Source organism: Lytechinus pictus, chromosome 18, assembly GCF_037042905.1.
Source record: "Lytechinus pictus isolate F3 Inbred chromosome 18, Lp3.0, whole genome shotgun sequence".
In the NCBI taxonomy this organism is placed as follows: domain Eukaryota; kingdom Metazoa; phylum Echinodermata; class Echinoidea; order Temnopleuroida; family Toxopneustidae; genus Lytechinus; species Lytechinus pictus.
Window position 1 is genome coordinate 16592195 of NC_087262.1, and position 27070 is coordinate 16619264.

Below are 27070 nucleotides of genomic sequence, written 5' to 3' on the forward strand. Positions count from 1 at the left end.
AGTTCGCCATATTTATTTTATACTTTCTGTCAGATTTGGTGTGCCCAAGCACTCACACACAAATTACAATCACTGCAATTACACCCCCTTGTAGGCAAGCCCAACCTCCCTCCCAGCCGCCCCCCGAAAAAAAATATGTACACATTTTTATTTCGTCTTAGGTTCAGTGGAGATAGACCCAAGGGCACAGCATAGTCATCATCAGGGGCGGATCAAGGATTTCCCAAAAGGGGGTGGGCACATTTTTCCGAGGAAAAATTTGACAAGCAAAAAAAGATAATAATAATGATATTTTGTCCCCGAAAAAATTTGGCAAGCAAAAAAAAAATCTTGAGTTATAAAGGAGGGGGGGGGGGCACATTTCTGTTTTAATGGCATTACACATTTTAATTTTGCTTCTCAAAAGGGGGGGGGGGGCACGGGCCGGCTGTGCCCCCCCCCCCCCCTGGATCCGCCAGTGGTCATCATGACACTCTGTAGGGAATTTCTGGGGGTTACGTGTGTCGTCCCATTACGGTACCTCCCAATCATGTCCATCAATGATTTGATAAGGAGACCCAGCTGTAATTCAAACAGATGATGAAGGGGTTTGCGATGGCGGGGAAACGACTCTTGGAATATCTTTAAATATTTCTTGTCCATCTCTCCCCGCCCAATCGAGGTTACACAAAATGCCAGTGACATGCAAATGAGACAGATGATGAAATCTCTCACTCAATATTTATTTTGGTTGTTATTGTTTGAATGATACATATTTTTTTTACATATTTGACAATAAGGACCAAGTTGACCACAAAATAGCAATTCCACATGTTCAGAGAGGGATTAATCTGTTTTGCTTAACAATGAGGATAAAATTAGAATATTTGATATTCATATAATGAAATACAAAATAAATAGTGAGTGGATGACGTCATCAGTCTCCTCATTTGCATACCGATCAGGATGTGCATATAACTGTTTTGTAAAATTAAGTGAAACTTAAAAACATCATAACACTCTCATTTTACATTCGATTTTTATGGAATTTCCAGTGTTATGCTTGTTGGATTTCACTCTTTTTATTCAAATCAACTTTTTGTTGGGATGGACTTGTCCTTTAAGGGGAACGGATGAGGATAGATCTAATATTATGAACTTTGCCGCTGAAAACCATAGTCATACCAATTAAACCAACCAACGGAATGTCATTTGAAATAATGTAAAAGACTTCATCCGTCTGGAGTCAGTTTCGCCTTGGGACTGTGGCATTAGCTGATATAGGCGAGGCGTGATTGAAAATATATGCTTTTCACACTGCACTTTTTTCCCTTAAACCCAGGCAATTGGTGGGGCTAAGGGGGGGGGGGGCCCTTAGCCCCACCAATTTCACGGGGTTAAGCTTACCCACTTCGTTTTCACACTACGTTTTAGCAAAGTGGGCTAGCACGGTAAATAGTACGGTACTATCTGGCCCTGCAAAAAAGCAGGGTTAGCTGGCTTGTTGTGGTGCTAAGAGATGCAGTGTGAAACGAAACAGGGCTAAGGAAAAGTGGGGCTAAGCATTAGCCAATCACAGAAGTCGAAATTGCACGTTAATCGCGCTCTGTATGGTATAATCATCAATATTTATGAGCTGTGTAATAGTCCGGGGTTAAGGCGTTAACCCCAGCTAAGCAAATAGTATTGGGGTTAAGAAAGACAGTGTGAATCGAAAAAAAGATAGTATGGGGTTAAGGATAGTCCGGGGTTAAGGATAGTATGGGGTTAAGGAATTGCAGTGTGAAAAGCATTAAGGATATGGTATAAAGTTGATTGTCACTATTCTTTCTCTCTTACAATCCATCCGGGCTTTCCCAAATCTTTCGGGGTGCCTCTGAGGGCCAGCTTTGCGGTACAAAGCGCCAAGGGTTATCACGAGTGGATTCTTCAGCCTCGACCAGATGAAAAAAAAGCTCGCCGGGTCATATCAAAATTGAAAAGGATGGGTTGGAAAAGGAAGGAGGGTTTCTATCTTTATTTTTTGTTAAATCTACACCGCCCAATCGTTTTATCCATCTCATCTGCAGCTGGGTTGGAAAATCCGATCACTGATTGAGAGGCACTGCTTATGGAATATCTGCTTGTGGACTTGATCAGGTCCATGATCTTAGGAAGCTCAGACTTCTGACTTGCGGACTATGGCTGAACTGATCGTACAGAAACGAATTAAGGGATGGACTGGGCCCCGTCTTACAAAGAGTTGCGATTGATCTGATCGATCGCAACTATGGACAGCCAGCAATGTCAACATCTATTATGCATGTTTGTTCAAAATATTTTCTAGCTATGATGTATATGCATGCATTCATCGTTGTCTTGGAAGTTCATTGTGCTTCTCTTTGTTTACAAAGGACATTGTGCACATTTCCTGTAGAAAAAATTATGACACTGATGGATTTCCATAGAGTTACGATTGATTGGATCAATTGTAACTCTTTGTAAGACGGGGCCCAGGTGACAAGGAATTGAGAGCGATAGTTCGTGGCTGAAGGAAAAGAGTCTATATTTACCAACCATGAAATAAATTACAACCTCCGTCACATTGTAGTGTGCTGAAGTAATCATTACATTTATGGCGCAATGTTTTCATTCTGTCACACCAGATGACAAGTTTACCGCCTGACGGTGGCCTCAATAGGTAAAACACATAACGAACAGATGAATAGTATATAGGGGAATGCATGACTTAATGATACTCTATGCGACATCAATTTATAAAAAAATAAACAGGTATTCAAATCAATAGCATGTAAGATAGTTTTCAGAAGTAAAAACGGATATAGGAGCATTAAATACTAAGACTTAAAGTGCGGGTATATTAAGGCTTATATTCGACGTCAAAGCGGATAAAACATTTTGAATAGTTTCAGTAACAATTTTTTTTAAAGGACAAGTCCACCCAAACAAAAAGTTGATTTGAATAAAAATAGAAAAATACAATTAGCATAACACTAAAAATTTCATCAAAATCGGATGAAAAATAAGAAAGTTATGACATTTTTAAGTTTCGCTTGATTTCAGAAAATAGTTATATGCACATCCCGATCGGTATGCAAATGAGGGAACTGATGACGTCACTCACTCACTATTTCTTTTGTATTTCATTATATGAAATATGAAATATTCTAATTGTTTCCTCATTGTCCTGTGAAACAAAGTTTTATTTCTCCCTGAACAAGTATTATTACCCTTGTTCAATATTTTATGGTTCAGTAAAGTTGGTCCTTCTTGTCAAATTTGTAAAAATTGAAATATTGTATTATTCAAACAATTAAAAACAAAAGAAAAAGTGAGTGAGGGAGATCATCGATATTCTCTATTGCATGTGACTAAATTGTGCATATAGCTATTTTTTTTAAATAAGCGAAACTTTAAAATATCATAACTTTCTTATTTTACATCCGATTTCGATGAAATTTTCAGCATTATGTTTGTCTGATTTTTCTCAATTGATTCAAATAAACATTTTTTTGGGGTGGACTTGACCTTTAAGGACGTTCCACAGTTATTTTTGTGCGCATTATGATCTGCGCATAGTTTACACTCTGCGCGCTGACGTCACAATGAATGAACAGGTGATTAATTAGCTGCAGGTTTGAGCTGATTTTTCTCATCTTCTGCACTTTAACTGCAGATCGTATGTGTTATTTCATGAAACTAAAAAATTGAATTATTCCATGGACCATTCAAAAAAATTTCTCTACAATTTCAAAATACTTTACTCTGCAGTGCTGCCAAGAATCACGAATATTACCCCGAGTTTGAATAAATGGTAGAATGGTTTTGATTTTTCTTCACATAGATACAAAGCATTCGGCGCATTTTTTGTGTTTTAAAAAGCACATTTGCTCTAATCAAAATGCTGATAGTTTAAAAACAAGCACATGAACCCCTATTTTTTAATGTTTGTACCTCTTAGGTATACCTTCCTCTACAACTCTGCAAATTTTGGTGAAAATGACATGGATTTTGAATAAAGTGCAGCATATATTGTACGTTTGTAGTTTGTAACTGAAATTTCACATTTTTTAGATTGGGATTTTGTTATCTTTTACGCCATTTTTAAGAACTGGCAGTGCTGTTAAACTTAAAATTGCAAACAAATAGCACTATAAATAGATTCTCCATTCTAATGATACAATTATTAACTCTCTTGCGAAATTAGATGACTTTTTCATGTATTTTGACTGAGTAATAGAGGTTTGAACTCATTGTAGTAATCTTGGGCGGTCTAAAAATGCCAAATTCGTTTGAATGCGCAATTCTTAAGAATATCAATTTGGGTGAACTTTGAAGCTCTATAGCAAAAAATCAAGCACATGGACCTATGTTAATTTTTGCATATTTCGAATATTAAGGTTCTAAAGTATCTATGAGCAAAGTTTGGTGAAAATGACATGGATTTCACTTTAACTGTGGAACGTCCTTAAATAATCTTGCGAAAAATGTAACAACTGTGGCCGTTCAGAACCAGATGTTAATGCATACTGATTTCCCTTTTAAAAATATTTCTAAATTGGCTAGATTTGCTTAGTTACAGTCCCGGGGTTACAGTTGTGGGTTGATTGGTTTGATGATTTATTTAGGGTTTGATTTGATATAATGAATATAGAGTTGCCCTGATTTGTTTTTTCCCCTTGTTATGTAATGTACTTTGTATGGATAGGTTTTTTTTTAAATTATGTCCTTGTTGTCTTTACGTCACGGTACACTCGTCACAAGCACTAGTACTGCTTACAAAGTTGCTACCTCCACTAATTTTTTGAAATTGTATTAATGCTTTTATCTTTGGAAATAAGTGTTAAATTGAAATAAATTGAAATTGGCCTATTTAAACTGAAATTAATGTTTGAACTCCTTAGAAGATTTTTTTAAAAGTTACTTTATTGTTTTCAAACATATGGGTTGAAGATGAATTAAAGGTTGTAGTAAACAGCAATTTCATGAAAAAGTCTGTAAGGCCAACGAAAAAAATTAGAAAGTCAACAAAATTCTTACATAAACTTGATAACCACGATTTACCCTATTTCGTATATAATAAGAGACCTATACAAGTGCATTATATACTCTTCCTCTCGGCGAAAGGGTTTTTGCTAAATCATTTAAAAGAATGACGTCATGGAGAAGAAATGTGCAAGTCATTACCAATGTAACAACCTGGCACAGATGTGACGTGACCTCGATAAAAAAATAGGCGACGATGAGAGACCCCGTGACGTCATAATAGAACATCATATCGCCCTACGTCAGTAGAATGATGTAACGAATGCTTTCCCATTAGCTCTTATTTTCAATCCCCATTCTAACCACTGGAGTGTGTGGTAGTCACTGGTATTATCTCTTTCCTTCTCTGCTCCTCCTCCTTCTTTCCTTTTACACTTTTCGAGTTGTCTTAACCTTACTTTGTTTCAAAACTATTGTCAGTTTCATTCTCTTGTCCTCCATTTACATAGTCGCCATCGTCCTACAAAGTGACTTCCTATCTTACTTAGATTACCGAGGAAGCGCTTCATGAAACCCATATAGTCAGTGGTTTACAATGGCTATTTGTTATAAGCTCCTGAAATCCTTGCATCTGATTGGCTAAGAGCAAGTTTGTTAGAGAATACCATTGACAAGATGCTTCATAAGACGCAACCCATATTTTATATAAAGGGCCGTTGGCGATTTGCACGATGTTCGAGGTCTCTTAAATACTACAGCCACACCAACGAAAACGATACCAAACCGACCGATGTATGTCATTGGTAATAACGTAAAAACTTTGATCGGTTTGGTGTTGGTTTCTCTGATGTGAGTGGAGCTTAATTCAGCACCTGTACCATACCCCTCTATGTCAGAAAGTACGGAATATAGAAGGGTCAGTCTACTGAGCAAAATGCCCATGCAATGAAAGTCCGGGTGGGTGTTTCATAAAGCTGTTCGTAAGTTAAGAACGACTTTAAGAACGACTGGTGATCCTTTCTTATGGTATATTGAATTGGCGATGGTTTAGCGCAGCCATTCTCAATTAATTTTGTTGAAGCGCCAAATTTCTTTTTGAGAATCTGGACTGCTCCACTATCCAACACGCGACGAGCGAAATATTGTGGTATTGGGGGGATGCAGATTCACCTGAAGAGCTTAAAGGTCAAGTATTCCAGAAAAATGTTGATTTGAATAAATAGAGAAAATTCAAACTAGCAAAACGCAGAAAATTTCATAAAAAAAAGTTATAACATTTTAAACTTTTGCTTATTTTTCACAAAACAGTGATATGCACAACTCAAATGAGACATTCGATGATGTCCGTCACACACTATTTCTTTGTTTTTTATTGTTTGAATTATACAATATTTTCATTTTTTATAGATCTGACAATAAGGACCGACTTGACTGAATCATATAGTATGAAACAATGCTCATTCCACATGTTCAGGGAGGAATTAATCGTTGTCTCGCTTGACAATGAGGAGAAAATTATAATAATCTCTATTTCAAATAATAAAATACAAAAGAAATAGTGAGTGGATGACGTCATCAGTCTCCTCATTTGCATACCCACCAGGATGTGTATATCACTACTGTTTTCTGAAATTATGCAAAACTTTAAAATGTCATAAATAACTTTCTTGTTTTACATCCGATTTTGATGAAATTTTCAGTGTTATGCTTGTTGGATTTTTCCCTTTTTATTCACATCAAATTTTTGCTGGGGTGGGCGTGTCCTTTAAGTAGAAAGCCTTTTAAATGGCCAAGAGGGGTTCTCAATCAACAGAAGAAAAATACCAACATACTACACAATTTATTTAAAAAAAAATGATAAGTGACTTGCTCAAATTAGTGTTAATTATTATGTTTCTGTGTTAAATTTTCTTCTTGATGAGGGTCGTGTTTGAAGAGCAAACCGGGTATGTTGATTAGTGGTAGAGCGTCAGCCTCATGAACGGGAGGCCGTGGGTTCGATCCCCAACAGAGTCATACAAAATAAATATATATAGGAATGGAACCTTCTGCCTTCTTGCTTGGCGCTCAGCATTTAGATTGGAGAAGGGTAGTAATAACATACATGGAAATGCAGGGCCCGCTGCAAGTCCCTAACCGAAATGGCTACCCTGCGTAAATAAAATGTAATTATGATTATTGTTATTATTAAAATCACTGTTCACAAATCTATGTCTGACTTTTTGTACCAATCGTAAATGAATGCATTAAATAGATCCTCCATAATAGGGGTTATCGAATGCTAGATTACACAAATCAGAGGAAATCAAGTAGCATTTAGATTTCAAAAAGAGCGGAGTTTTTATTTTCCCTCTGTAATTAAATGATCAAACCTCAATTCCAGAATAATAGTAGATCAACCTTTTATTTTCTAATGCTTTTTCTTTTTCTTTACCGGCTCCCACGCGCCACTCCGAAAGGCTCGGTGCGCCACAAATGGCGCGCGCGCCACCATTTGAGAATCCCTGGTTTAGCGCGTAAGAAGGGTTCACCAGTCGTTCTTAAGGACGTTCCACAGTTAAAATGAAGTCCATGTCATTTTCACCAAATTTTGCAGAGAGTTACTCTGGTATTTATGCATTATGAAAATGCAAAAAATAATATAGGTTCATGTGCTTATTTTTTTTCTACGGGACTTCAAAGTCGCCGTATTTGAATGATATGCAATCTTGCGCAATTTAAGAGAATTTTGCCTCTCTTAGACCTCACGAATTCACCAAATGAGTTTAAATCATCTTCACTCAGCGGATATCGCATCAAACTTCATCAAATTTTCAAGATATATAACAAAGTGTATACCAAAGTAAGAGAAAGCCTTTTAATTGGTAAAACTATATCTATCTGGAGTCAGCAGTGCCCTCATTTGGCAAGAATGGTGCAAAAACTCGGAAAAAGCAAATCTTCAAAGACGTGAATCTACTCAAAAATTTAAAAAGTATTTTGTTAGCTGCACTTTTTTCAAAATCCATGTCATTTTCATCAAATTCTGCTAATTTGTAGAGGAATGCATATCGAAGGTGTAGGGAAGTTAAAAATATGGCCCAAAATGCGCCGAAAACAATCACAAGTCTTATAATACCGTCCGAAATGTCTAAAATATGAATGATTCCGTAGTTCTGCTCCTAAACATTCAAAATCCATGTCATTTTCATCATACTCTCTAGATTTGCAGAGAAATATATTCCGATGACGTTAACATATTAAAAACATGGGGTCCATGTGCTCGTTTTTAAACTATCAGTGTCCAAATTGTTGCGAGTTGGCTTGAAAATATTGAAATGCACCTAAAATGCGCCGAAAACGTGCAAAAGTCTATACCCTCTAAAATGCAAATGGTTCCGTAGTTTTGCTCCCTAACATTAAAAATCCATGTCATTTTCATCATACTCTCTAGGTTTGTAGAGGAATATATTCTAAAGACATAAGAATATTAAACATATGGGGTCTATGTGCTCGTTTTTAAACTATCAGTGTCTAAACTGTTGCGAGTTGGCTTATAACAGCCCAAAATGCGCCGAAAACAATCACAAGTCTTATAATACCGTCCGAAATGTCTAAAATATGAATGATTCCGTAGTTTTGCTCCCAAACACTCAAAATCCATGTCATTTTCATCATACTCTCTAGATTTGTAGAGGAATATATTCTAAAGACATAAGAATATTAAACATATGGGGTCTATGTGCTCGTTTTTAAACTATCAGTGTCTAAACTGTTGCGAGTTGGCTTATAACAGCCCAAAATGCGCCGAAAACAATCACAAGTCTTATAATACCGTCCGAAATGTCTAAAATATGAATGATTCCGTAGTTCTGCTCCTAAACATTCAAAATCCATGTCATTTTCATCAGCCCAAAATGCGCCGAAAACAATCACAAGTCTTATAATACCGTCCGAAATGTCTAAAATATGAATGATTCCGTAGTTCTGCTCCTAAACATTCAAAATCCATGTCATTTTCATCATACTCTCTAGATTTGCAGAGAAATATATTCCGATGACGTTAACATATTAAAAACATGGGGTCCATGTGCTCGTTTTTTAACTATGAGTGTCCAAAGTGATGCGAGTTGGCATCGAAATCGCCGAAAATGCGCCCAAAACGTGCAAAAGTCTAATAATATCGTCTAAAATGCGAATGGTTCCGTAGTTTTAATCCCAAACACTCAAAATCCATGTCATTTTCATCATACTCTCTAGATTTGTAGAATAATATATTCTGAAGACATTAAAATATCAAAAATATGGGGTCTATGTGCTCGTTTTTAAACTATCAGTGTCTAAACTGTTGCTAGTTGGCTTATAACAGCCCAAAATGCGCCGAAAACAATCACAAGTCTTATAATACCGTCCGAAATGTCTAAAATATGAATGATTCCGTAGTTCTGCTCCTAAACATTCAAAATCCATGTCATTTTCATCATACTCTCTAGATTTGCAGAGAAATATATTCCGATGACGTTAACATATTAAAAACATGGGGTCCATGTGCTCGTTTTTAAACTATCAGTGTCCAAAGTGTTGCGAGTTGACTTAAAAGAATTGAAATCCACCTAAAATGCGCCGAAAACGTGCAAAGTCTAATAATACCGTCTAAAATGCGAATGGTTCCGTAGTTTTGCTCCCAAACACTCAAAATCCATGTCATTTTCATCATACTCTCTAGATTTGTAGAGGAATACATTCTAAAGGCATTAAAATATCAAAAATATGGGGTCTATGTGCTCGTTTTTAAACTATCAGTGTCCAAATTGTTGCGAGTTGGCTTGAAAATATTGAAATGCACCTAAAATGCGCCGAAAACGTGCAGAAGTCTATACCCTCTAAAATGCAAATGGTTCCGTAGTTTTGCTCCCTAACATTCAAAATCCATGTCATTTTCATCATACTCTCTAGATTTGTAGAGGAATATATTCTAAAGACATTAGAATATTAAAAATATGGGGTCCATGTGCTCGTTTTTAAACTATCAGTGTCTAAACTGTTGCGAGTTGGCTTGAAACAGCCCAAAACGCGCCGAAAACAAGTAAAAGTCAGATAATACCATCCAAAATGTCTAAAATACGAATGGTTCCGTAGTTCTGCTCCTAAACATTCAAAATCCATGTCATTTTCATCATACTCTCTAGATTTGTATAGGAATATATTCTGAAGAAGTTAAGATATTTAAACTATGGGGTCCATGTCCTCATTTTCAAATTATCAGTGTCCAAAGCATTGTGGGTTGGCTTGAAACAGCCCAAAATGCGCCGAAAACAAGCAAAAGTCTGTTAATACCTTCTAAAATGCGAATGGTTCCGTAGTCTTGCTCCCAAACATTGAAAATCCATGTCATTTTCATTATACTTTGCACATAGATACTTTAGCACCTGAATATTTCAAAAATTTACATGGGTCTATGTGCTTGATTTTTTGCTATAGAGCTTCAAATTTAACCCAAAATGGATGATGTTCTTAATAATTGCGCATCCAAAAGAATTTGGCATTTTTAGACCTCACGAGATCACAACAATGAGTTTAAAGCTCTATTAATCAGTCAAAATCTATACAGATTTCATCAAATTTTGCAATATGATTAATAATTGTATCCGTAAGATTGATAATTGATTTATATTGCTGTCAATTGTTTGCTCATTGAAGTTTAACAACACTCTCAGATCTTAGAAATTGCGGGAAAGATACTCAACCTCAAAAATTTCAAATTTCAATAACAAACTTGAGAAGTAAAAGAAATGCTGCACTTTAGTCAAAACCCATGTCATTTTCACAAAACTTTGCAAAGTTGTAAAGGAAGGTATACCTAAGAGGTGCAAACATTAAAAAATATGGGTTAATGTGCTTGTTTTCAAACTATCAGCACTCTTATTAGAGCATATTGTCATTTTTTTCAAGCAATCTGCTTATGATGACAATCCTTCTACATTGGCTTTCTGTAAATTGTGAATATCATATAGTTAATCATTTTTGTCTGAAATTATCTTTTTAATACTCTTTATTTATGATTCATGCCAAAAATGCTAGCATATTATGTTTATTATGTTATGAAAAATGTATTATACGAATGTTATGGATGCAGAAGAAAACAATAAATAAAATCAAATTTGCTTCTTAAAATACCCGAAAACGCGCCAAAAGCTTTGTATATAATTATGTGAGGAAAAATTCCGAACCACTTTTCCATTTATTCAAACTCGGGGTCATATTCATGATACTTTGCGGCACTTCAGAGAAACTATTTTGAAATTGTAGAGGAATAACAAAAATGGTCCATGGAATAATTCCAGTTTATTAGCTTCATAAAATAACACATCGGATCTGCAGTTAGTAAAGATAAGGAGAAAAATCAGCTCACAGTACAGCTGATTAATCACCAGTTCATCCATTGTGACGTCAGCGCGCAGAGTGTAAAATATGCGCAGATCATGATGCGCACAAACATAACTGTGGAACGTCCTTAAAGTCGCTCTTAACCCACAAACAGCTCTATGAAACAGCCCCCTGATATGCCATTTAATTTAGCGATTAATCGCTTACCTCTGTGTCACGGGGCCCTGGTGGGTGTTTCATAAATCTGTTTGTAAAGTTACGAACAAATTTACGCACGACTGGAACACGTTCTTAGGTCATAAATCAATTGCATAGGGATATCACACAGCACAAGAAAGGATCACCAGTCGTGCGTAAAGTCATTCGTACTTTACGAACAGCTTTATGAAACACCAACCTGGTGACTTGTACACTAATCACACTCTTGGACATGTTGGATACACATGTATAAAAAAAGAAAACGAACTTACAGTTTAATATAAAGAACAAATTATTATTTTTCTTGCTGTGGTATGCCAAGCAGTATGTAAGGGCAATCATTATGGCACATGATATTAATTGGTTTCGCACATGTCAATACAATACATTAACATTCTCTACTCCCTGCGGAGTATTTTACATGCTCTAGACAAAATATTGTTTGTCCAACGAGATTGATTCGAGAATGTGATACATATACATGTACATACCATCTCCCTACGCGAATAGTTTATTAAGTCAAGGTCAAGGGTCAAAAGTCATTTATTTACGCTTCGGAAGAAGCCGGCAGGCTGTAGTGGGTAGTTTTATTGAATCCAATGATCTAACACCGACACGGTGGATCCATTTCATAAATAATAGTTCTTAATTTTCGAAATTCGACGGCACTTCTTTCTCGAAAATCCGAAAAAAAAATTGCAGTGTTTTACAATCTACGTTAGATACAACCAGACATAGTTCTCATGCCCATGCATTGTGTGTTTTCATTTTGATTGTGTCTGATCAATAGTGATAAAAGCAATAGCTCTCACTTAGTCGATGGAATGTACTGATTTCGAGTGTCCGAAGTAAAAAAAAGTTGTTTTATAACATACTTTAGATAGATAGATTCTACATTGTCTACTTAAGTATAAGTATTTAGATTTGGCTCTCATAGATCCACTGTGTGTTTTCAATTACCGGCCAAGGCGGTCATCGGGAGGGGGACAAATCAATCTCAAATGTTGGAAGTTGTCGTCGTTGGCATCTGTTCGTCTCTAAAGACAAATATAGCACATATTAGCACTAGGTGAACATTGTAAAGTAGCCTACAAGAGAGGGACGTATACATGTACACCATGCACACCATAGCTATAAAGATACATGTATATTCCAATTAGGCTTGGGATGTGACTAGTTTAAAAATCTTGGGGCGCGTTGATACAAGCAGCGACCAAAAATTGAATTATATGTAACTGAACTTTTAATTTTCGACCTGTTACGTCATATGCAGCTTATATCTGGCCATTATTTTGTCTTAACATGTTTAACCCAATGTCACAGAATACAACACGTTTGAATTAATCTAGAATATATAATAATTTGAGACGTATTAGAAAAAAATCAAGTGAGGTCAACATGACCATGTTCTAGTGCATTCGAGATCTTTATCACCACAATCTGGATTGACTACTTCGGCGTGTGTGTGTTGAGGCATGGCAACTAGTCTTTGTAATCACTTCAGGATCTAAGATGAAACACGACTTCGGTCTTTGAAGAGAAAAGTAACAAGACATGGGCAAGTCATCCATACATCATTTTCGCTTATCGTGTGATCTTTAAAACACACAATCTGGTTGTGAAGTTATTTACTTAATCTATGCAGTCCCGTTATAGCTTGTTTCGTGTGTTGTTTGTTGTCAACAAAGAAAGGTCAGTTTTGTGTGGTCTTTGCTACTGCTCCCCTCGCTGGCTCTGCGTGGGTCGACAGTGAGGTGCCCTAAAATTGCAAAAAGGGACCAAAACTATGTTCCAAGTTCAACTTACCGCCCTTTCACACGGTAAAACAAAAATCGTAATTTGAATGATGATTCCAGTGAAAAATATGGCTAATGACGAATATTTAGCACGTGTGAAACCAAACTAGAACATGATTAGAATCACGAACGCTAACCACAGTCACGATTACACTATAGCAATCATCATTACAATGATGATTCAAGATTCATGTGTGGAAAGGCCCTAAATACAAGTTACTTTGAAAAGCGATTCTACACATTGTTATCTATATTGTAGAGTAAAGTTCATGCATGAAAACAAAGTTTTATCGGATTGACATCGACCTACCTGGCAGAAATGGACCTATATTTTACTCTTCTCAGAAAATGTTACATTTGTGACTTGCTACCTTATTGCAGCAGTGTGGGTTTGATAATTGCTTTGAAATGCCTGCTGGGTGCGTGTCATGGGCTAGTTCAATTAAGTCCAAGTATTTCGTCAGCTCGTATTACACCAGTATTAAACAAGTTGAGCTAGCTCCTGATCTCACATTATACCCGACTATCAGAGATGATTGAAAGATGTACAAAGGATGACGATCAGCTGACGACGATCCGCATCATTTTCGAGCTCATCATCTAAAGAGTTTCCTTTTCTTCCCCATTTTTGTTTACGAGAGATTGGAATTTGAATATATTTTGTATACTTTGATGTATATACATACACGTAGGCCTATTTTTAATGATGTGGTTATGAATTGTTTATTCCTTACTGCGACTAATTTGAACTTTGCAGAATTATTTAGAAAGGGGGTAGAATAAGTTTAGAACAATCCATTATTTTGCAATCTGTTAATGAAGGAAAGTCGCATATACTTTTTCAAAAATATAGGCCTATTTCTTTAAAAAAAAAAGGTTTTGCATTGAAGTTCAAATCCATGCCATCAGTCAAAATCAATAAGAGATGGGTTGCCAATTGAGAATGATTCTTACTTCCAACTTTATTCATTCAAAAGTACATGGCTTTGAACAATCTAAGCCCAAACATGCCTAACTTGTTCAAGGTTGGGAGAGTCGTTTGAGTCATTGTAGAGTCCCTATATGAACCCTTCTCCCAAACACCCTTTCCATTTACCCATGTGGTGATGAAATTGGAGTTGTAGCACATTCCTTGGAGGTCGCGGGGAGAAGGGGGAAAGCGAGAGAAAAATAGAAAGAAAGAAAGAGTAAGAGAGAGAGAGAGTTAGAGAACGTACACCCGACCGTATGTTATAGTCACACCATCGAAACCGACTCCAAACCGATCGATAGTCTGCCATTGGTAATAACGTGATAGATTTGATCGGTTGTGAGGCGGTTACATTGGTGTGACAGCAGTGGTACAGTGTGCCAATGACATACCAGAGCGGTTACACTCTATGGTATCCGCGAGGGGACAGAGCAACATGAAGATTTCATGTCATCGTTTTGTAAGCACCGACATACTGTGGTATAGTACCCAGGTGAGGTGAATGGGTACCTAGCAGGAATTCATTCCTTGAAATGCGTGTGCGCTGTAATCTTAGTAATTGCGGCTGCCAAGCTACAGCTGGGGTAATAATATCCAAGTCCTTTGGAAGCGCATAGAGACATTATTCATAATTGTGATATGCGCTATACAAGAACTGTGTATTATTATTATTATTATTATTATAGGCTATAAGGCCTATAGTCATGTGTTTTTTCTGCATACTTAAGTGACCGGACATGAATGGTACAGGAATATATGATGAGAATTCACATAATTATTCCAACAACAATGACAACAGCAAATTTGCCAAATAACATCGGATGAGACATCGGGGGGGGGGGGGGAGATAAACCATGTCGCCGTACACCTGTGACACATATTTTCGAAAGAACCCATTCATTTATATACCAATCAATACCCTATGTAATTTTTTTTTTTTTTTTTTTTTTTTTTTTGGGGGGGGGCGTTTTTTGACACCCTAAACACGCCACAGGTGTATTACACAGAAAAAGGCTACCCTTTTCGCGTTTTTCTAGTCGCCTTTGTGTACAGCGATGTAGCTGACCACTTCTGGAGTGAAGGTTGATTTGACATATCAAATGTCAATTTAAGCTTGTCCGAGCTTGTATCGACCAACGTTTGACTTTATGTTTAATATAGTCAGAACAAACTGTAATGATATATTAAAGATAAGAATTAAAGAATAAGATTCAAAACATCTTATTACTATAAATGAGTCTGTGTTTTCACAAAAGTGACTCTCTTTTATTTTTTCCCATGTGTTTTCATAGTAAAAGTCTAAGGTCTGAGTATCAACTTTCCTAGGATCGACTAGAATAGTCCCGGTGAAAAGGAACTGCTCACAAGTTGACTTTCGTATTTGATGACGTATCTGCCCGCTCTGATTGAAATACCATTTCTGCAAACACAAATGACTACAGTGACTATGCGGAACGATACTCGGTGTTAAACAAATAATCCGGTGTTTGAGTTAGTATCATCTGTAAATAGGTTTGAGAATAAACAACACGTCTCGTGTAATCGTAGATAAACACTTCTGAGGCCCGTAACACAAAGCTTAGCAATGATCGTAGAACATTTTTCTACGATTGATTCCATTGACTACAATGTACAATCAATCGTAATACTCGAGCGTAAGATTAATCGCTAACCTTGTGTTACGGGACCAAGGAGTGTTCACGTAGACTGTGTATACAAAAACCCATATAGAGCAGTTGACTCTTGAATGAGTTATCGAAGGGTAATTATCGTATTAACAATATGGGTTAACGAATCGGTTGTGTAAAACCATGGATAGGTCCATGGTAAAACACAGCGCCGATAAGTTATAGATTCGTTTACTTGGAGCGAATTCAGAATTATCATAAAGATATTACTTTAAGTCATACGTCGAATTATGTCAAAAAGTACTTTATTGATTTCATCTCTCATGTCTGTTACACTCTAAAAGTCAAGGATTTAAGTATTAAATCCAGATCGGCTGTGAATAGTGAGCAGCCGAATGTTGGATTTATTCAAAAACTTTAGGATTAACTTTCAAGTCTCATAAGATTTAAAATAAAATCTTTTAGATTTATATTAAAATCTACAAGGTTTAAAACTAAAGTTAATATTCGGTTGGTGGTCACTGTTCAAAGCCGATCTGGATTTTTTTTAATCCTCGATTTTTAGAGTGTAAGTGCTTAATAATAATGATAATAATTGGGAAGAGGGAAGGGAAAGGGGTATAAACGATTATGTAACAGTAAGTTAAAGCTACTCATTCCTATCAACTGATCATGTCTTACATCTTAGTGTATTCGCTTCAGGACAATCGCAAACTCATTTGAGTAATCATTTTAATAGCGGAAACTTTGGCAGCCCATTTCATATTTCGCTACAAATGAATTACAGTATGTGATAAATATATGAATATTTTTCACGCTCATTGGCGTTTGCATTATGACCAATGACTTTGCTCATAATTAGCAAGTTAAAAAAACTTGGCTCCTTCCATTATTCATACATCACGCTCCGTCAAACAAGTTAAACATATTACGCCGAGGGCCAGGGGTATAGGATTGACATAAGGCCCCTTACTACTTTTGATACTAAAATCTTCCTCCTCTGTGAGTATATGAAATTCACTATCACGGACCATTTTGTTATATTTTGTCCATTTTCCTTTTCCCTTTCCCCGACCCTCGTCACTTTTTTGCAAAACCTGGAACCGTTTTCATGAACGTTGCCATTACAATGGAAACCGTGATTGTGATTGGCTGATTAGCCCTGTTACCACGGCAGTTGTCACAATGGCAAAGTTAAAACAGTTATAATATTTATAAAACGAGCCACGAAGGTGGCGCCCGGAGCACGTGATAGCCCTGTCCCACTATTATGTCCGCCATTGCCCCTATCATTTATGTTATTTACCAAAGGCAACACCTCGAAACACAGTCGCATGTTTTAGATTACGCAAAGATCATGACGATAAACCCACGGGGCTCCCAATCGTGGCGATAAACATGCTCAAAAGGGAACACCGGACTGACAATATCTATTTCGAAACAAATAGAGTAGAATTCACAAAGCGAAATGCTGAAAATTTCATCAAAATCTGATAACAAATAACGAAATTATTGAATTTTAAGGTTTAGAAATATTTTGTTAAAACAGTTACATGCACGTCGTCACGATATTCATTAGGCATGTTAGGTGGGCTGATGATATTACCTCCACAGTATACTTTTCTCCATATTACTTCTTAAAATCGTAATTGTTTCGTTTTTGTCATACTTGCGTGAATGGTATGACTCCCTTATAATGAAAGAAGGGTGCAGCAATCATAACTAATGCACTAAATCAGTTAACAATAATTTTTTTTATTCTTGGAGGAAAAAAATTAAATAAACCTAATTTCATATAATAAAATACAAAAGAACAAGTGGGGCTATGACATCATCAGTTTTCTCATATTCATGAAGAGATGCCTACAACTGTTTCACTGAAATAATGCAAATCTACAAAATGCCATATAGTTTTGTTATTCCTTGTCCGATTTTGATCAAATTTTCAGTGTTTTGCGTGTTTGTCTAATTATTCTTTATCTGCTCAAATAATGTTATTTTCAGCCTAATGTACCCCTTTAACGAGTCCCTCATACTGCTGTCAGACCAATCAATCCAACTACAAATCGACCAACGATATTCCACTATATAGTAATACAGCTTTAATCGGTCAAAGGCTGGTTTGTCGGTGTGACTGTCGCCTTAACCTTCCTTTAAAGGTGAAGCGCTGTACTGTTAAAGATCACTGCTTTAAATAGATTTCGGCTATCGCTCCAGCTAGCCGCGTAACACTTCCACCATCATGACAAGAAAAATACGATTTGTCAGGTACTAAATGATATGATACCTTGTCCCCACTGTCAGTATTTGCGCTACGATTCAACGGCGTACTTAATCGTGGACAAATCGCAATGATCTTATCAAATCGTATCAGATCAGTCGTGGTAATCGTAATGATTGTAGAAAAAATTGAATGGTTCCAAAATGTTCGCGATCAATTACGAGAGGCCAATCGTAGCTTTTGTAAAGGATCGCACGACAAGCGGGAACAAGGTATAAAGGAAATTAAGATGGAATAGCAGAAATGTAATAAAGTTTTACGCGGGGATGTAATAGAGTTTCATACCTTCTTATATACACAAAATTCAAATATTGTATTTATATTCACTGTTTTGTAATATATTTGATGCGTATACTTAAAATGATAAAAATGAATGAAAGGTCAATCGAAAGAAAATAAGTTTGTATTTGAATTGAATAGTATGAAAGAAAGCAGTGGCAAAATTGGCAAATAACTTATTTAGAAACAAGTTTCATTTCTTGGGTAGGAAGGTGCGATTCTGGGCATGAATAAAAACAATGTGATCAATATTTGAAAAAAAAACACCTTTGTGATGAAATAAATTCAGAAAACGAAAAAACTGTAAGTTCACAGTGACAGAGTTAGTGTTTTAGATATCTGCAACATGTTTAATGAATGTATATTTATAGGGGGAGTGATTTTTAAAATCATTGTGGGTAAGACGGAAATGCGAACATGGTTTAAAAGGACCAAAAATATTGGCAACAAAACTTCGTGTCATGCAGCAAAGAGAAAAAAATATGAAATAAAAAACTATATTTAGATGTGTTTGAAACGATATGTCATGTTAAAATCTCTTTAGATGTTTTGAAAAAAAATATAATGAAAATTGATAAACATAAAATAAAAGTAAAATACAATTTGAGAAGGGGTCAATGTAATTATGATCATGCATATTCCTTGGATTTAACCGTTCTTTGCTACTCAAAGCCCACGATTTAAACACAAATAGACAAATCATATCCTTCATTTTAATCAGTATACAATACACTTATCACCCACTATTCTCTTGTCCGTGCCGTTCCTAGTACTCTTAATCTTGATTGCTGCTCTTTTCTTGTCTTTCTGTGTTTCCCACTTATTATTTAGACATTAAAGCGTGTAGTGTTTTGTTTGTTTTATTTTTCTTTCTTTTTATCTCGATGTATATTAGTGATGAAATTTCCAATGATGCGATATGTCTTCTGCTTGTTTTTTTTTTTATTCCAAAATTAAATTTATTAGTACTGTGTGATACATTGCCTTATGTTTTAACGATCTTTCATTTTTATTTTTCATTCTATACATGTATATATATAATCACAGGGCCCTGAGGTAGACCAGCTTTTAATGTTAATATCTTGCGTATTTATAATCTTGCCATCTGTAACTCGTAATATATTTTCGTATTTTACTTTGTATTTGTTCCTTTCTTATGTATCTCATAATGACCTGTTACTATGTTTTTCGTATGTTTTTCAATGCTGATCAGGCCACTCTGTATAAATATTCGAGAATAAATAAAATAAATAAATAAATAAATAAATTTAACTGTGCTGATTGTTGTCTTCATTATTAACACGTTCTGAAATGTCGAGTTCAATTTCCTTCATGAGCATTTCACCCAAATGATGAGTAAACAACAACAAAAAATGATTCAATATCAATATTTTGAATAAGTAAACGCTCGAAATAAGTGAACTTTGTCAATTGCATTGACTGACGAAATCAGTATTATGACCTACATGTAGGTATTTGTTATCAATACTTGAGCTGAGCGCACTGAAGCTAGCAGACAATATTTTATGGTATGTGTACTTTGTCCGAAGCAGCGTGATGCCAAAAGCAGCCAAGGCCATACAAGTTAACAACCAAGTGAATCGAGTATCGAGCAGATATATTGTTGCCAGCTTGCTAAATAATACAGAGCAGTAAACGTAACCCTCCACACTTCTCGTCTCTGTTCCGATGAACGTTTTATTATTTTTTTTTCCTTATCAATCATTAAGTTGTATTTTTGAAAATGGTAGGTTTTGTTTAAGACGATGATCAGGCAACATCAACAAAACAATTCGTTTGTTAAACTGTGTATTTTTTTTCATTTTTCAAGACAAGACAAAAGCTGTTTCATTGTGTATTATGAAAATGAATAATCAGGTGCATATTATGATATCAATTATCCATATAGGCCTATCAAACAGAATGTATGATATACAAGAATAGTGTTAAAGCGACTAATGATTCAAATCGATGGAAATAGTAGATAATGGGGCATGTCAATTCTGATTTTTTAAAGGGGGGTGTTACCTCCAATAAATTATATAAGTGAATAAATTATAGAATTAATTAAACAGAGAACTGTAAAAATAAAAGTATATTGGCAAGAATGAAATTAGAGATCAACCCTTTATTTGTTTCATCTCATCACAACAAAGAACATCAAAGAGAGAAAAATAACTTGAATGTCAATGACCAAAGTTATAGATTGCCGACCAATATAAAAAGTGAAAGCTCATCTGTGATTTCGATTACTTGCTGGTGTTTTTCTCCGTCGACGATCATCGCATTGTTGTAAGCTATCGATACGTTGATCGATCTAAGCGACGATAAAGTAGATTTGCGACCTCGCTTTGCGCTTCAGAATGCCTGTTTCGGAAATAAACGTAACTTCTTCAAAATGGCGCAATATATTTTTCAGAAAAAAAGTTAATAGTACATTACACAATAATCCAAAATATTACTTTCTAAAGGGTAAAGTTGGTACGGTCCCTTTGACCATCAATAATGAATGGATAGTCATAGAAGCGAAAGAGAGTACTATTCTATCATTAACCAAAGATTTATATATATATATATAAGTCCCGAATTGTTTCATTCATAGAGCTTTTATCATGCTTATATGCTCAAATCAAGGAAGACATTTATCGACAGACTATTTAAATTAGCTTTGTTACCAAACATAAACAAATGATGAATGAACGAAAATTAAAGAGCTCCAGACATGTCAGACAAGCAAGATTTAGTAAAGGGAAAATGGGTCCCTTATTGACAACGAATATTAAAAAGATGTTTTCGATTATGATAATCATGTTGGCATTTTCCTACCTTAGATACGGTTACTGGTAGACCTTGTTCTATACCACCAAGCAGGCGAAAGCCCCAGGGTGGACCTCCCGTCATCCGAACTCTCACTATCTCCTCCATGTTAACCATGTTCAGTGCGTTACTCCTATGTAAGCCTCCCTCACAAGCAATAGACAATCCAAAATGGCGTCAGTCAAATCCGATGGTTACTTTCCACTTGTAAAACCCGATGGGGGAAATATCCCGAAACTTGTCCGACTTTGAAAAGTTTCGTCAGCGGTAGATATCGACGTATCGCCCGGGGTTAGCGTTTTTCCCCCGCCCGGGTGGATAGCGGTTTTAAAGTTCCCTACCCGGGCGCATGAGTTTTCACTTAACCCCCGTGAACTGGTGCATTTGAAGTAATCCAAGTGTAAAGCTGGGGGCCCAGGCGGAGGAGACGGCTGTCGTGCTGGGCTGGTTTGATTATGCACGCAGATTAGATAGACAAGGCGGGGAAATAACTTATGTCAACTGATGCCAGCGACGCGAGGATGGGGGATGGGCAAACTCCAATGCGGAGAAGAGGTACTCTTTGTTTACCCTACGCCGGGGATGGTCGAGTCCTTTTTGGCGTGCAAGAGACTTCTGTCTTCACGGCGGTATATACTGCCGTGTTGCATTCCCTGCGTGATGACACTGTCACACCCTCGAAACCAGGTCCAACTCGATCGATGGTATGCCATTGGAACTAACGATGTAGCTTTGATCGGTCTGGAGTCGGTCCCGTTGATGTGACGATAGCACAACTTTGTTGGGGTCTCTCTTGGAGCAAACAGATGAGATTGCAAATGTCGCTAGAGTTTTAAGACTTTTCTCTTTCCCACATCATTTTTTTATAAACATATACCCTGCTGTTGCAGAAGTTGACAACCGGATCCGATGGTCCTTCAACCATGGGGCTACTATAGCTGTACGCAATAATGGTGGGGGCAGTTTTCCTCCCTACCCCACCCAGAATAATTACAATTTTTTACATAAATCCTAAGAAGAGAGGTGGGGGAAAGATCTTCATAACGAACTTTAGATTATGGTCACTGGTACAAGGATAAACAAGCAAAATCAAGGTTTGAACGGTAGTCAGAAAAACGATAGAGCTTCCATTAACATGATAAATGCAAGCCTTTATGAAAAGGGTACGTTTTCTTATAATTTTTCTATTTTTACAAAGTCCGTTTGACTAATACTCTTATAACAAAATAAACCAAATAGAATTACTAAGAAACACTATGCGATCCGATTTTCAGAGAAAATAATAATATTTGAAATGAACATTCCAACCAATAAAATCTTCATTTTAGCGATCAGATCATCAGAGTTCAGAATAGTGGTAGGACTACTGAAATCGAAATTCAGTCTTGTTCGAGCCTCCTTGTAGGAATAAAAGAAAATTCAATTCCAATTCGTCATGACGTTATCATAGGCTGCGACTTGAAGCCGATTTGTATTTTACTCCGACCACAGGGCTTCCGGTAAAGCAAAATTGTGATTTTATTATTCCTAACATCATGCCGAACTCTAAATTAAATAATTTTACTTCTTGGAACTTTCACAATTAATGCAAATGCGATTTATTGAAAAAAAAATCGTGTCCCATCGGATCGCATAGCGTGCGCTGGGCTTTAAGGATGTCAACCAATTTGTGCACATTTATTCATTCATTAAATCATAACATTTATTCATTCCTTTTGAACATTATCATTTTTTCCTCATGAGATATGAATCAACGATAATACACGGGGAACTAACTGACTAATAGTTGCCCTTAGCCAAGATAAACCGTTTCCATGTTATTTTATATCAAGATAATACCATCAACTGATTTGTTTTTAAGGTCAGTATCATGATATTTTATAATTCGTTTAAATCTGTACATGAATTTCGAGATCACCATTTTCACGATTTTATCTTCACAGTCGAGTTGCTCAAAGGATGATTTTAACATTAATTAGAACTTTTTTTCTCAGTTTACACAGGAATGTGTCTTTCAGCATTGGTGACTGGACAGAAGAGTGATGTGGAGCCGGTAACAGCAAGCTTAGCAATAATGATCGTATTCGTATAGACACATTTTTTTCTACGATTGATTACATTGATCAGTCGTACAAAATCAAGCGTACAATATTAATCGCTAACCTTTGTGTTACGGGACCATGATGGGATGGAATCAAAAGAAAGTGAGGGGGGTAGAAAGATGGAATGAAAGAAAGACAGACAGACAGACAGACAAAGAAAGAAAGAAAGAGGGGTAGAAAAAATGAGAGGGAAAGACAGAGCCTTGGGAACATTTTTTTTTTACAGGGGGTGCGGGTTAAAAATGGGGCTTTCGCTACAAAAATAAGAGAAATTTGACAAGTAAAAAAAAGGAATGATTCCCCAGAAAAAAGGAGATTTCAATAAAAAAATGTAGGTCATTAATTGGGTAACATTTCTCTTATTTAGCATAACTACCAGATTCCTTTGGAGAGTAACACACGCACCCCGAGCACCCCGCTTCCCAGGGCCACGGGGAAAGAGAAAGGGAGAAGGGAAGAGCTGGAGATAGAGGGAGGGAGGGGGGCAGGAGAAAATAAAAAAAGGAGAGACAGACAGAAAGAGTGAGAGGGGAATTTAGCAAAAGGACATGTGTGGAGCGGGTATGAAGTAGAGGGAGAGAGAGAGAGGATAAGAGAGAGGGGAAAGGGGGGGGGGGGGAGAACGCTCAAACGGGATGTTGAGAGGGATAGAAGCGAAAGAACCAAAAACACTTTTGCATAGATGATGCAGATCTCACTACTTGAGTGATTTCAAGTCATAGACTCAAATGTTCCATGTTAAACGACGAATGATGCAAGATAATGACTTGGGAAGGGATGTACGTGGTGTCATTGTATCGTCGTGACATTTCGATGCTAAGTATATAAAGTTCTTGTAGCATAAAGGATCTAACATCCACCACGAAGGTTGGATGGAGTCGGATCAAGGGAGGAAGAGTTAGGGTCAATAACAACCGTTCCTACATGGTCTATCACTATAGTTCAATTCTTTAAATTGATCCTTTAGATTAGATTAATTCATTATTTCTCCAGGACAAAGTGTAGTTAAGTTGGTGGGTTTAGGTAATGGATGTATGTGTGTTTGTGTGGGAGAGGGGGTGATATGGAATTTTGGTCTGGAGTATGCCCTATCTAGGATCAACTTGGAATATTATGGACCTATGGTTTTAGGGGAATATCGCAAATTCGCAATTAAAGGAGAGTGTGCGATATGAGATACTTACATCCAACAAGTTCAAAAATCAGGTAACACACTGCACGTTATCATGGTTACTGGTACTAACAGAATAAATCACATTACATCTGTGGGCTGAAACATTTTCATTCAAACAATTTACAGCGATTGACGAGAAATGAAGCTAGTACCTCAATAAACCTTTGATGTCATACACGTGATACATGCATAATGATTGAGTGAAATGAACCGGTCAGACCAAAAGATTCGATCCAAACCGACCGATGGTATGTCATTTGAAGTAACGAAATAGTTTCGATCGATCTGGAGTTAGTTTGGTGGGTGTGACTGGATACAAGATTAGGAGTTTCGTTTCTCTTCCCATTGACGAGCAGAGCTTTCCATATATTTCTCCCAATCACAATGCGTGTTATGACGCTGATGAATATTGACTACTCGCATTTTCTGAAAATAGTTTTGAGAAAACAGTTTGAGAAATTACAATAAAAATCTCAGTTTGGCAAAAATTGTCTTTTTTGAGGGTAACTTTTCATGAGAGTGTTCAACTTGAACTCTAAATTCAAATAGGTGATGTGCCTCGTTTCTCCTTTCCTTGTTTGTAATTTTGTATTAGTGAATAGGTTAAATTCAATCGCGATAATAGGGATGATGTTATAGCAAAAGGTGCCGAAAATAAAAACATGGCAGAACTAATACATGGAACACTGTGAAATAATTTTTGGGGTTGTTGACCGATGACGGTTGCATCTTATTATGAAGAAGCATCACCTCAACCCTCATCTGAGATTGTTTCTCCATCTTTGCAACAAGGAACAAACGTTTGAATTGAGTGGTGACGTGGAAGCCTATCTGTGTATTGACGCACGAAGTTGGATCTCAGAGAGTGGAGAGGTCGGACCGGGACGGAACGACGGACCAAGGAATTCACTCTTCCATATTAGGAAAGACGTCGGCGCCAGGCCCCAGTGCCTGGTGTTCAGTCGGTGCTAGCTCGGCGCAATGGAAGGGGATGATGCTTTCCGTTATAGGCCTACTTTCTACCACCCCTACCCCCTGTTTTCATCTCTCCCACTTTCTTCCCCTATCTTACTATCACTGGTGAATTACGCATATACACTCCCATACACTACATCATTATTGTCTTGTCGACACTCCCAAAAAGTTTTGTAAAATCTCCAAAATATCTTTCAAATTTTGTTTTTGGTAGAAGGAGTAAATATTATCTTGTGTTTTGGCTACATATTTTGTCCCCATGTGTATATACTGTGTGTGTGTGTGGGGGGGGGGGGGGTAGCGTGTGGGTATTGGTGTACGTGTTTGTGCATGTGTGTTTGAGAAAAGAGAGAAAAATTGTGTACATGGATCGATGTGTGCGTGTGTGTGTGAGGGAGAGAGAGAGAGGGAGGGAGGGATGGAATGATGTGTGTGTGCATTCGGGTGTGGGTGTGTAATACTAGTGTTTGTGTTATAGTGGTGTGCGTTAGCGTGTGTGTGAACAGCACCTCTATAAAAAAAAAACATTGTCACCTCACAAATAACCCTTCAACGTGATCGGATGGTTGAGGGCGCTATAAATAAATAAAATCAGAAGACATCAGGCTTGGAGGGAAAATGAGGTCCAATGCATATTTTTTTATACAATTTTTGTTTGAATGATCCTGCTTCCCAACAATGTAATCCGTATTGAGTTTTATCTATTCGCTTCTCCTTCATTTTCACCTAGCTTCCCCCCCCCCCTTTATGGGGGGAGGGGGAGGGAGGATCATAATCGTATATAATGGGGAAGGAATTAAAAATTCCCCATCCTTCCAAATAAAGTAAAAGAAAAGCTGCAGATATAGTATTTTCATTATCATTTTGTATGAATGCATGTTTGTCATGAGCTTTTTTTTTAATTTAAGAACTCATTTTAAGTAGAGATTTGTCTGACATTATAGGTAGCTATACCATGACCCCGACTGGGATCGAAAATCCATACATGGTAAAAATGTATGTTTTAAAAATTATAATATGTTGTATACTATATGAATCTTATAGTAGTTGTTAAATGGTTAAACAATTGTTTAAACCCTAGCGTGCAATGGACACACTTTGAAATTATACTTATTATCTATGCAGTCGTAATAATTCACTTTCTCTTCAATTCCACCAATATATGCAAATATGCAATATATGGACTAAATTCCACTCATCCACACCAACCAAGGATTTTCTGTATCATCTCAAATATTAAAAAAAAAATAGTATTTTTTCAACACAAATTAATGTGGTAGGTTAACAGCTGAATTTTTCAACAAGAGGGGAGAAATTAGAAATATGAGAAATTTAAGAAAAATTACGATACTCTGTATACAAACGAATGGAGAGAAGAAGACTTTAATCAGCAACTTTGAAGCAAGTTTGCCATTTTGAGGACCCCCTTACAGTAAAAACGCTGCTTTGATTTTTACACAATGCTGTTGAGTTTATATATATTACACTAGTTGTTTAACATTTTAAACAATTATGCTTA